The following is a 9,030-nucleotide window of genomic DNA, read 5'->3' on the forward strand; positions in this document are numbered from 1 at the left end:
AAACCTTATACTAGATGCCTGATGATACAAGAGTTGTGCCTATCAGTGAGCAGAAACTCTATCTTTACCAGCTTCTATTCTTCACTACATAATATCCAGCATTCCATAAAAAATTATGAAACATGTAAAGCAAGCAAATAAAATGTGATTTATTTTCAACAAATAAGTAATCACGAAGACCAAAAAAAGGGTGAGCAGTCAAAGACTTTAGAATAACTATGATTAACATGTTAAAGAATTTATTGGAAAAAGAGGACAACATTTGTTAACAGATAAACAAGGAGTTTTGGCAGAGAGACTAAAACTGTAGAATGAAGTCAAATGAAAATGCTAGAAATAAAAGCTAGAAATGCTTTTAGAAAATGCGAGAAATAAAATATCAATATCATTGATAGAGAATTCATGCAGTGGGATTATTAGAAGAATGAACAAAGCTAAAGAATCAGGAAACTTTAATTTTTATCAATAAAAATCCCCAAAATGAAACAAAAGAGAAAAAATAATGAAAAGACCAGAGCATCCAAGAGTCATGACATCAGACATTTTATCAGAAATTATGCAAACCAGGCCTAAACTGCTGAAAGAAGAAACAACCAGTCAACTTCAAATTCTATTTTTCCATCAAAAAATCATGAAAAATAAAATGAAGCCAAAATAAAATGAAGCCAAAATAAAGGCTGTTAGAAAAAAGTTAAAAAAAATTACCAGCAAAATTGAGCTACAAGAAATATTATTCTTCAGGCAAAAGATAAAAATTTGGATCTGCACAAATAGAAGAAGTGTGCCTAGTAATGGTAAAATGAGAGTAATTATAAAATACTTTTTCTTTCGTTACTTATTTTAAAAGACAATCATCAAGCAAAAAGTACTATCTTGTGATGCTTATAACATATAAAATTCAAATGTATTACAAACACAGTATAAAGGATAACTTGGAGGAGTTACAGTATATTGTTGCAAGGTTTTAATAATATGTGTGAAATAATATCATATTGTTTGAAAGTAGACTGTTATATTAAAGTTGTATACTTTAAGTGTTAACAAAACTAAAACATTCTAAACATGTAAACCTAATAAGCTAGTAGGGAAAAATGTGTAATCATAAAAATAATCATTTTTGTGTGTTTCAAAACAAGGAGTAAAATAAAACAAAAAAGATGGGAAAAGCAAGAACATCTAGAAAGATGACAGATTTAAATTCAATCATATTAATAACTATTAAAAAACTATATAGGTTTATGTTATGTGAAACTATGTGAAATATTCTAAATTGCCAATAGAGAAAAGTTTGGAAGATTAGATTCAAAAGCCAGAAATTCGATACTTTTAAAAGAAATCTGCTTTTAATATATAAACATAGATATGTTAAAATTATAATGATTAAAAATGCCATATAATACAAACAGTTATCGGAGGAAAGATAGGCTATATTACTATCAAAACAAACTCTGAACAAACAATATTAGCAGAGGTAAATGAAAACTTACAATGATAATGAAAGCAATTCCTTAAAAAGATACAATAATTGTATGCATACATGTACATTTGCTTCAAAACTATATGAAGAAACTGACAGAACAGAGAGAAAAATCAGACAAGTTTGCAATTACATGTAGAGACTTCATGACCTCTCTCCTAAAGACAGAAAGACATTAAGAATATATGACACTTGAACAACATAATCAATCAACTTGACATACTTGAACAGTCCACCAAACAGCAGAAGACACATTCTCTTCAACCACACATGAAACATTCACCAGGAGACTATATTTTCCACCTTAACATAAACTAACAGATATAAAGAATTGAAAACCAAATGAGTAAACTAGAGTACATAATGAAAAGATGTTGGAAATATTTCCCAAACACTTAGAAAATAAAAATACACTTCTCAATAACATTGGGTCAAAGAGAATGTCACAAGGGAAATTGGTAAATACATTGGATTGAATAAAATTTAAAAAATATATAAAAATATGTAAAGTGGAGGTATAGGATTCGAAAGAGAATTTATACATTACATCCTTATATTAGGATAATAGGGAAAATCTCAAAGTGAATCTAACCCTGCATCTCAAGGAATTAGTAATTGAACAGAAAAGTAAGCTCAATGGAAGCAGGAGGAAGAAAATAAAAATTAGAGCAAACATGAATATAAATATTAAAATAAAAGGATTTGTAAAGAAATATTAATAAAAGATGTGTACAGAAAATATGAAGAACTATTACAATTTATCAAGGAGAACATAAACACACAATAAGAAAAAATGGAAAAAGATTTGAACAGACACACTAGCAAAGACATAGACAGCTAATAAAAATGTAAAATTACTCAATATCATTACTTATTATGGAAATTAAAATTGAAACTATACTGAGATATCACTTCATATCTAATAGAATGGCTATAAAATGAAAATAAATTCAATAATTCCAACTTCTGGGAATGATGAGGTGCAGTGAGCATCCTCATATGGATTGGGGGAAATGCAAAACAACATAACCGCTTTGGAAAACAGTTTTTGCAATATTATAAGAAGTGAAACACACACCTATCATATGATTTAGCAATCTTACATCTAGGAATATAATGTTCCTCCAAGAGAAAATTTCTGTAAGAGAAATGAAATCGATTTCCATTCAAAAACTGTTTGTAAACATTTATAGCAGCTTTATTCATAATTGCCAGAATCTGGAGAGAAACCAAAGGTCCATCAACTGTTGAATGGATAATCAAATTGGGGTACAGTTGAATAATGGAATAATATTCAGCAAATAAGAAATAACTACAAATACATGTATGACATGTTAGTTAAATAGTTGACATGTATGACATGACATTGATGAATCTGAATGGCATTAAATTAAAAAAAAGTCAAATCCAGAAGGCTATATACTGTAAGATTCTGATATGGTTTGGCTCTGTGTCCCCACTCAAATCTCATCTTGTAGATCCCATAATTCCCACCTGTTGTGGGAGGGACCCTGTGAGAGATAACTGAATCATGAGGTCGGGTCTTTCCCATGCTGTTCTCCTGATAGTGAGTAAGTCTCAGGAGATCTAATGATTTTAAAAATGAGAGTCTCCATGAAAATGCTCTCCTTCTGCCTGCTGCCATCCATGTAAGACGTGACTTGCTCCTCCTTGCCTTCTGTCATGATTGTGAGGCCTCCCCAGCATGTAAAACTGTAAGTCCAATAAACCACTTTCTTTTGTAAATTGCTCAGTCTTGGGTATGTCTTTATTAGCAGCATGAAAATGGACTAATACAGATTCCATTTATATAACATTCTGGAAAACATAAAACTATAGCATTTCACCACAAAAACCCAACAAACAAACCAAAAAACCACGTGGGGTACTGGATATGTTAATTTCCTTGATTTAGCCATTCCACAATGTGTGTGTGTGTGTGTGTGTGTGTGTATACACATATATACATATGTATATATATGTATATATAAGTATATATGTATATATATGTATATATGTATATGTGTATATATGTGTATATATATGTGTATATATATACACACACACACACACACAATATCACATCACCATAAATATATGCTGTTTTCATTTGTCAATTTAGGAAAACAAATACTTTCAAAGAAACAAAAACTTTCAAGGGATAAGAAATCATATCTGAGGTTGCTAGGAGCTGGAAGTAGGGGAAGGAAATGATTACCAACTGACATTTGATAACCGTTTGGGAAAATGAAAATACATATCTTCATTATGGTGGTAGTTATGCAAATGTATTTGTGTGTCAACACTCTTAAGGCTGTACACTTACATAGGTGAATTGTACTCCATGTAAACAAATTACATATATGAAAAAAGCAACAGAAAACGGGAGAATGTAGGTGGTAGATACAGAGGATTACTGCAAACTTTTTTCACTTTGTTCTATATTTGAAAGTTTTTATCTAAAACATTGAAAATTTGGAAATAACAATTTATTTTTCAAAAACGAAAATCTCTATGTTAAGACCAGGTGTAAAAACTTATTAACAAAGGCAAAAATAAATAAATTTAGCATAAACAAATTGCACAGTGTATTAATCATTTTCCACTCAGGGTCATGTGAGCAATTAAGGAACTCTAAATAAAATATTATATTATAAATACAAACATGTCAATACATTATAACAATAACAATAATGTTATAAATATTAATATATTCATAAAACTCACATTTATTTAACTTAGAGTTTTATGTAGTATACTTTCCATATATGATCCCTTTTGATTTATGTTAACTAGTAGTTTAGGTAAATGACATTACATTATAGATGCAGGAACTAAGACACAGAGCAATTAAGCAATTTGCCTTAGGCGTCTAATGCAGAAACTGTAATTTCAAATCTCATATCACTGGTTGTATATCTTCTTTTACCAAAGGATAATAGATATATAGAAAAATGATTATCTTGAAATATAATATATATGAGAAAAGTGACATATAAAGGTGCATCTCAGTGAATTACTAAACACCTGTGTAACTAGAACTGCGATCAAGGAAGAGATTATCCCCAAAACACCAAAAATAACTTACTTTTAAAAGGGGAACCAGATTAGAAAATAAATGTTTATAAAACATTTAATTTTGTGGTATTATACAAAATATATACAGTCTTCTCTTTAAGGGTTCTTTAAATACTCAACTATTTTACAACATTTAAAATATGGTTTTGTTTATACAATGTTTTTATGCACACAGCTTTGTAGGAACATAGATTTAGGTAGACTAATATAAAAATATTCCTAAGATAACAACAATTGGTAGTCACCATTTATATGCTTAGTATGTCTATATAGAAAGGTCAAAGTATTAATTGCTTTTAGCCATAAATAATTTTAGAATGCATATAACTAACGGGATTCACATCACTGGTGACAATCACAAACAATTCTTAAGACGTTTGTCAAACATGACCAAGATGGCCTTAAAGTTCCCCTTAGCTTAACTGTAAACTGGTTTCTTTTTTTTTTTAATACTTTAAGTTTTAGGGTACATGTGCACAATGTGCAGGTTTGTTACATATGTATACATGTGCCATGTTGGTGTGCTGTACCCACTAGCTCGTCATTTACATTAGGTATATCTCCTAATGCTATCCCTATCCCTCCCCCCTCCCCCCACCCCGCAACAGGCCCCAGGGTGTGGTGTTCCCCTTCCTGTGTCCATGTATTTTCATTGTTCAATTCCCACCTACGAGTAAGAACATGTGGTGTTTGGTTTTTTGTTCTTGTGATAGTTTGCTGAGAATGATGGTTTCCAGTTTCATCCATGTCCCTACAAAGGACACGAACTCATCCTTTTTTATGGCTGCATAGTATTCCATGGTGTATATCTGCCACATTTTCTTAATACAATCTGTCATTGTTGGACATTTGGGTTGGTTCCAAGTCTTTGCTATTGTGAATAGTGCCACAGTAAACATACATGTGCATGTGTCTTTATAGCAGCATTATTTATAATCCTTTGGGTATATACCCAGTAATGGGATGGCTGGGTCAAATGGCATTTCTAGTTCTAGATGCCTGAGGAATCGCCACACTGAAATCCACAATGGTTGAACTAGTTTACAGTCCCACCAACAGTGTAAAAGTGTTCCTATTTCTCCACATCCTCTCCAGCACCTGTTGTTTCCCGACTTTTTAATGATCGCCATTCTGACTGGTGTGAGATGGTATCTCATTGTGGTTTTGATTTGCATTTCTCTGATGGCCAGTGATGATGAGCATTTTTCATGTGTCTTTTGGCTGCATAAATGTCTTCTTTTGAGAAGTCTCTGTACATATCCTTTGCCCACTTGTTGATGGGGTTGTTTGTTTATTTCTTGTAAATTTGTTTGAGTTCTTTGTAGACTCTGAATATAACTCTTTGTCAGATGAGTAGATTGAAAAAATTTTCTCCCATTCTGTAGGTTGCCTGTTCACTCTGATGGTAGTTTATTTTGCTGTGCAGAAGCTCTTTAGTTTAATTAGATCGCATTTGTCAATTTTGGCTTTTGTTGCCATTGCTTTTGGTGTTTTAGACATGAAGTCCTTGCCCATGCCTATGTCCTGAATGATATTGCCTAGGTTTTCTTCTAGGGTTTTTATGGTTTTAGGTCTAATGTTTAAGTCTTTAATCCATCTTGAATTAATTTTTATATAAGGTGTAAGGAAGGGATCCAGTTTCAGCTTTCTACATATGGCTAGCCAGTTTTGCCAGCACCATTTATTATATAGGGAATCCTTTCCCCATTTCTTGTTTTTGTCAGGTTTGTCAAAGATCAGATAGTTGTAGATGTGTGACATTATTTCTTAGTCCTCTGTTCTCTTCCATTGGTCTATATCTGTGTCTTGGTACCAGTACCATGCTGTTTTGGTTACTGTACCCTTGTAGCATAGTTTGAAGTCAGGTAGCATGATGTCTCCAGCTTTGTTCTTTTGGCTTAGGATTGTCTTGGCAATGCAGGCTCTTTTTTGGTTCCATGTGAACTTTAAAGTAGTTTTTTCCAATTCTGTGAAGAAAGTCATTGGTAGCTTGATGGGGATGGCATTGAATCTATAAATTACCTTGGGCAGTATGGCCATTTTCACAATGTTGATTCTTCCTATCCATAAGCATGGAATGTTCTTCCATTTGTTTGTATCCTCTTTTATTTCATTGAGCAGTGGTTTGTATTTCTCCTTGAAGAGGTCCTTCACATCCCTTGTAAGTTGGATTCCTAGGTATTTTATTCTCTTTTAAGCAATTGTGAATGGGAGTTCACTCATGATTTGGCTCTCTGTTTGTCTATTATTGGCGTATAAGAATGCTTGTGATTTTTGCACATCGATTTTGTATCCTGAGACTTTGCTGAAGTTGCCTGTCAGCTTAAGGAGACTTTGGGCTGAGACGATGGGGTTTGCTAGATATACAATCCTGCCATCTGCAAACAGGAACAATTTGACTTCCTCATTTCCTAATTGAATACCCTTTATTTCCTTCTCCTGCCTGATTGCCTTGGCCAGAAGTTCCAACACTATGTTGAATAGGAGTGATGAGAGAGGGCATCCCTGTCTTGTGCCCGTTTTCAAAGGGAATGCTTCCAATATTTGCCCATTCAGTATGATATTGGCTGTGGGTTTGTCATAGATAGCTCTTATTATTTTGAAATGCGTCCCATCAATATCTAATTTATTGAGAGCTTTTAGCATGAAGGGCTGTTGAATTTTGTCAAAGGCCTTCTCTGCATCTATTGAGATAATCATGTGGTTTTTGTCATTGGTTCTGTTTATATGCTGGATTATGTTTATTGATTTGCTTATGTTGAACCAGCCTTGCATCCCAGGGATGAAGCCCACTTGATCATGGTGGATAAGCTTTTTGATGTGTTGCTGGATTCGGTATGCCAGTATTTTATTGAGGATTTTTGCATCGATGTTCATCAGGGATATTGATCTAAAATTCTCTTTTTTTATTGTGGATCCAGCCAAACTGAGCTTCATAAGTGAAGGAGAAAAAAAATCCTTTACAGACAAGCAAATGCTGAGAGATTTTCTCACCATCAGGGCTGCCCTACAAGAGCTCCTGAAGGAAGCACCAAATATGGAAAGGAACAACCAGTACCAGCCACTGCAAAAACATACCAAATTGTAAATACCATCGAGACTAGGAAGAAACTGCATCAAGTAACGAGCAAAATAACCAGCTAACATCATAATGACAGGAGCAAATTCACACATAACAATATAAACCTTAAATGTAAATGGGCTAAATGCTCCAATTAAAAGACACAGACTGGCAAATTGGATAAAGGGTCAACACCCATCAGTGTGCTATATTCAGGAAACCCATCTCACGTGCAATGACACACGTAGGCTCAAAATAAAGGGATCGAGGAAGATCTACCAAGCAGATGGAAAACAAAAAAAGGTTGCAATACTAGTATCTGATAAAACAGACTTTAAACCAACAAAGATCAAAAGAGACAATGAAGGGCATTTCATAATGGTAAAGGGATCAATTCAACAAGAAGAACTAACTGTCCTAAATATATATGCACCCAATACAGGAGCATCCAGATTCATAAAGCACATCCTTAGAGACCTACAAAGAGACTTAGACTCCCACACAATAATAATGGGAGACTTTAACACCCCATTGTCAACATTAGACAGATCCACGAGACAGAAAGTTAAAAAGGATATCCAGGAATTGAACTCAGCTCTGCACCCAGCAAACCTAATAGATATCTACAGAACTCTCCATCCCAAATCAACAGAATATACATTCTTCTCAGCATCACATCGCACTTATTCCAAAATTGACCACATAGTTGGAAGTAAAGCACTCCTCAGCAAATGTAAAAGAACAGAAATTACAACAAACTGTCTCTCAGACCACAGTGTAATCAAACTAGAACTCAGGATTAAGAAACTCACTCAAAACCACTCAACTACATGGAAACTGAACAACCTGCTTCTGAATGACTACTGGGTACATAACGAAATGAAGGCAGAAATAAAGATGTTCTTTGAAACCAATGAGAACAAAGATACAACATACCAGAATCTCTGGGACACATTTAAAGCAGTGTGTAGAGGGAAATTTATAGCACTAAATGCCCACAAGAGAAAGCAGGAAAGATCTAAAATTGACACCCTAACATCACAATTAAAATAACTGGAGAAGCAAGGGCAAATACATTCAAAAGCCAGCAGAAGGCAAGAAATACTAAGATCAGACAAGCACTGAAGGAGACAGAGACACAAAAAACCCTCCAAAAAATTAATGAATCCAGGAGCTGGTTTTTTGAAAAGATCAACAAAATTGATAGACTGCTGGCAAGACTAATAAAGAAGAAAAGAGAGAAGAATCAAATAGACGCAATAAAAAATGACAAAGGGGATATCACCACCGATCCCACAAAAATACAGACTACCATCAGAGAATACTATAAACACCTCTACGCAAATAAACTAGAAAATCTAGAAGAAATGGATAAATTACTGGACACATACACCCTCCCAAGACTAAACCAGGA

Source organism: Gorilla gorilla, chromosome 6 (assembly GCF_029281585.2).
Source record: "Gorilla gorilla gorilla isolate KB3781 chromosome 6, NHGRI_mGorGor1-v2.1_pri, whole genome shotgun sequence".
Classification (NCBI taxonomy): domain Eukaryota; kingdom Metazoa; phylum Chordata; class Mammalia; order Primates; family Hominidae; genus Gorilla; species Gorilla gorilla.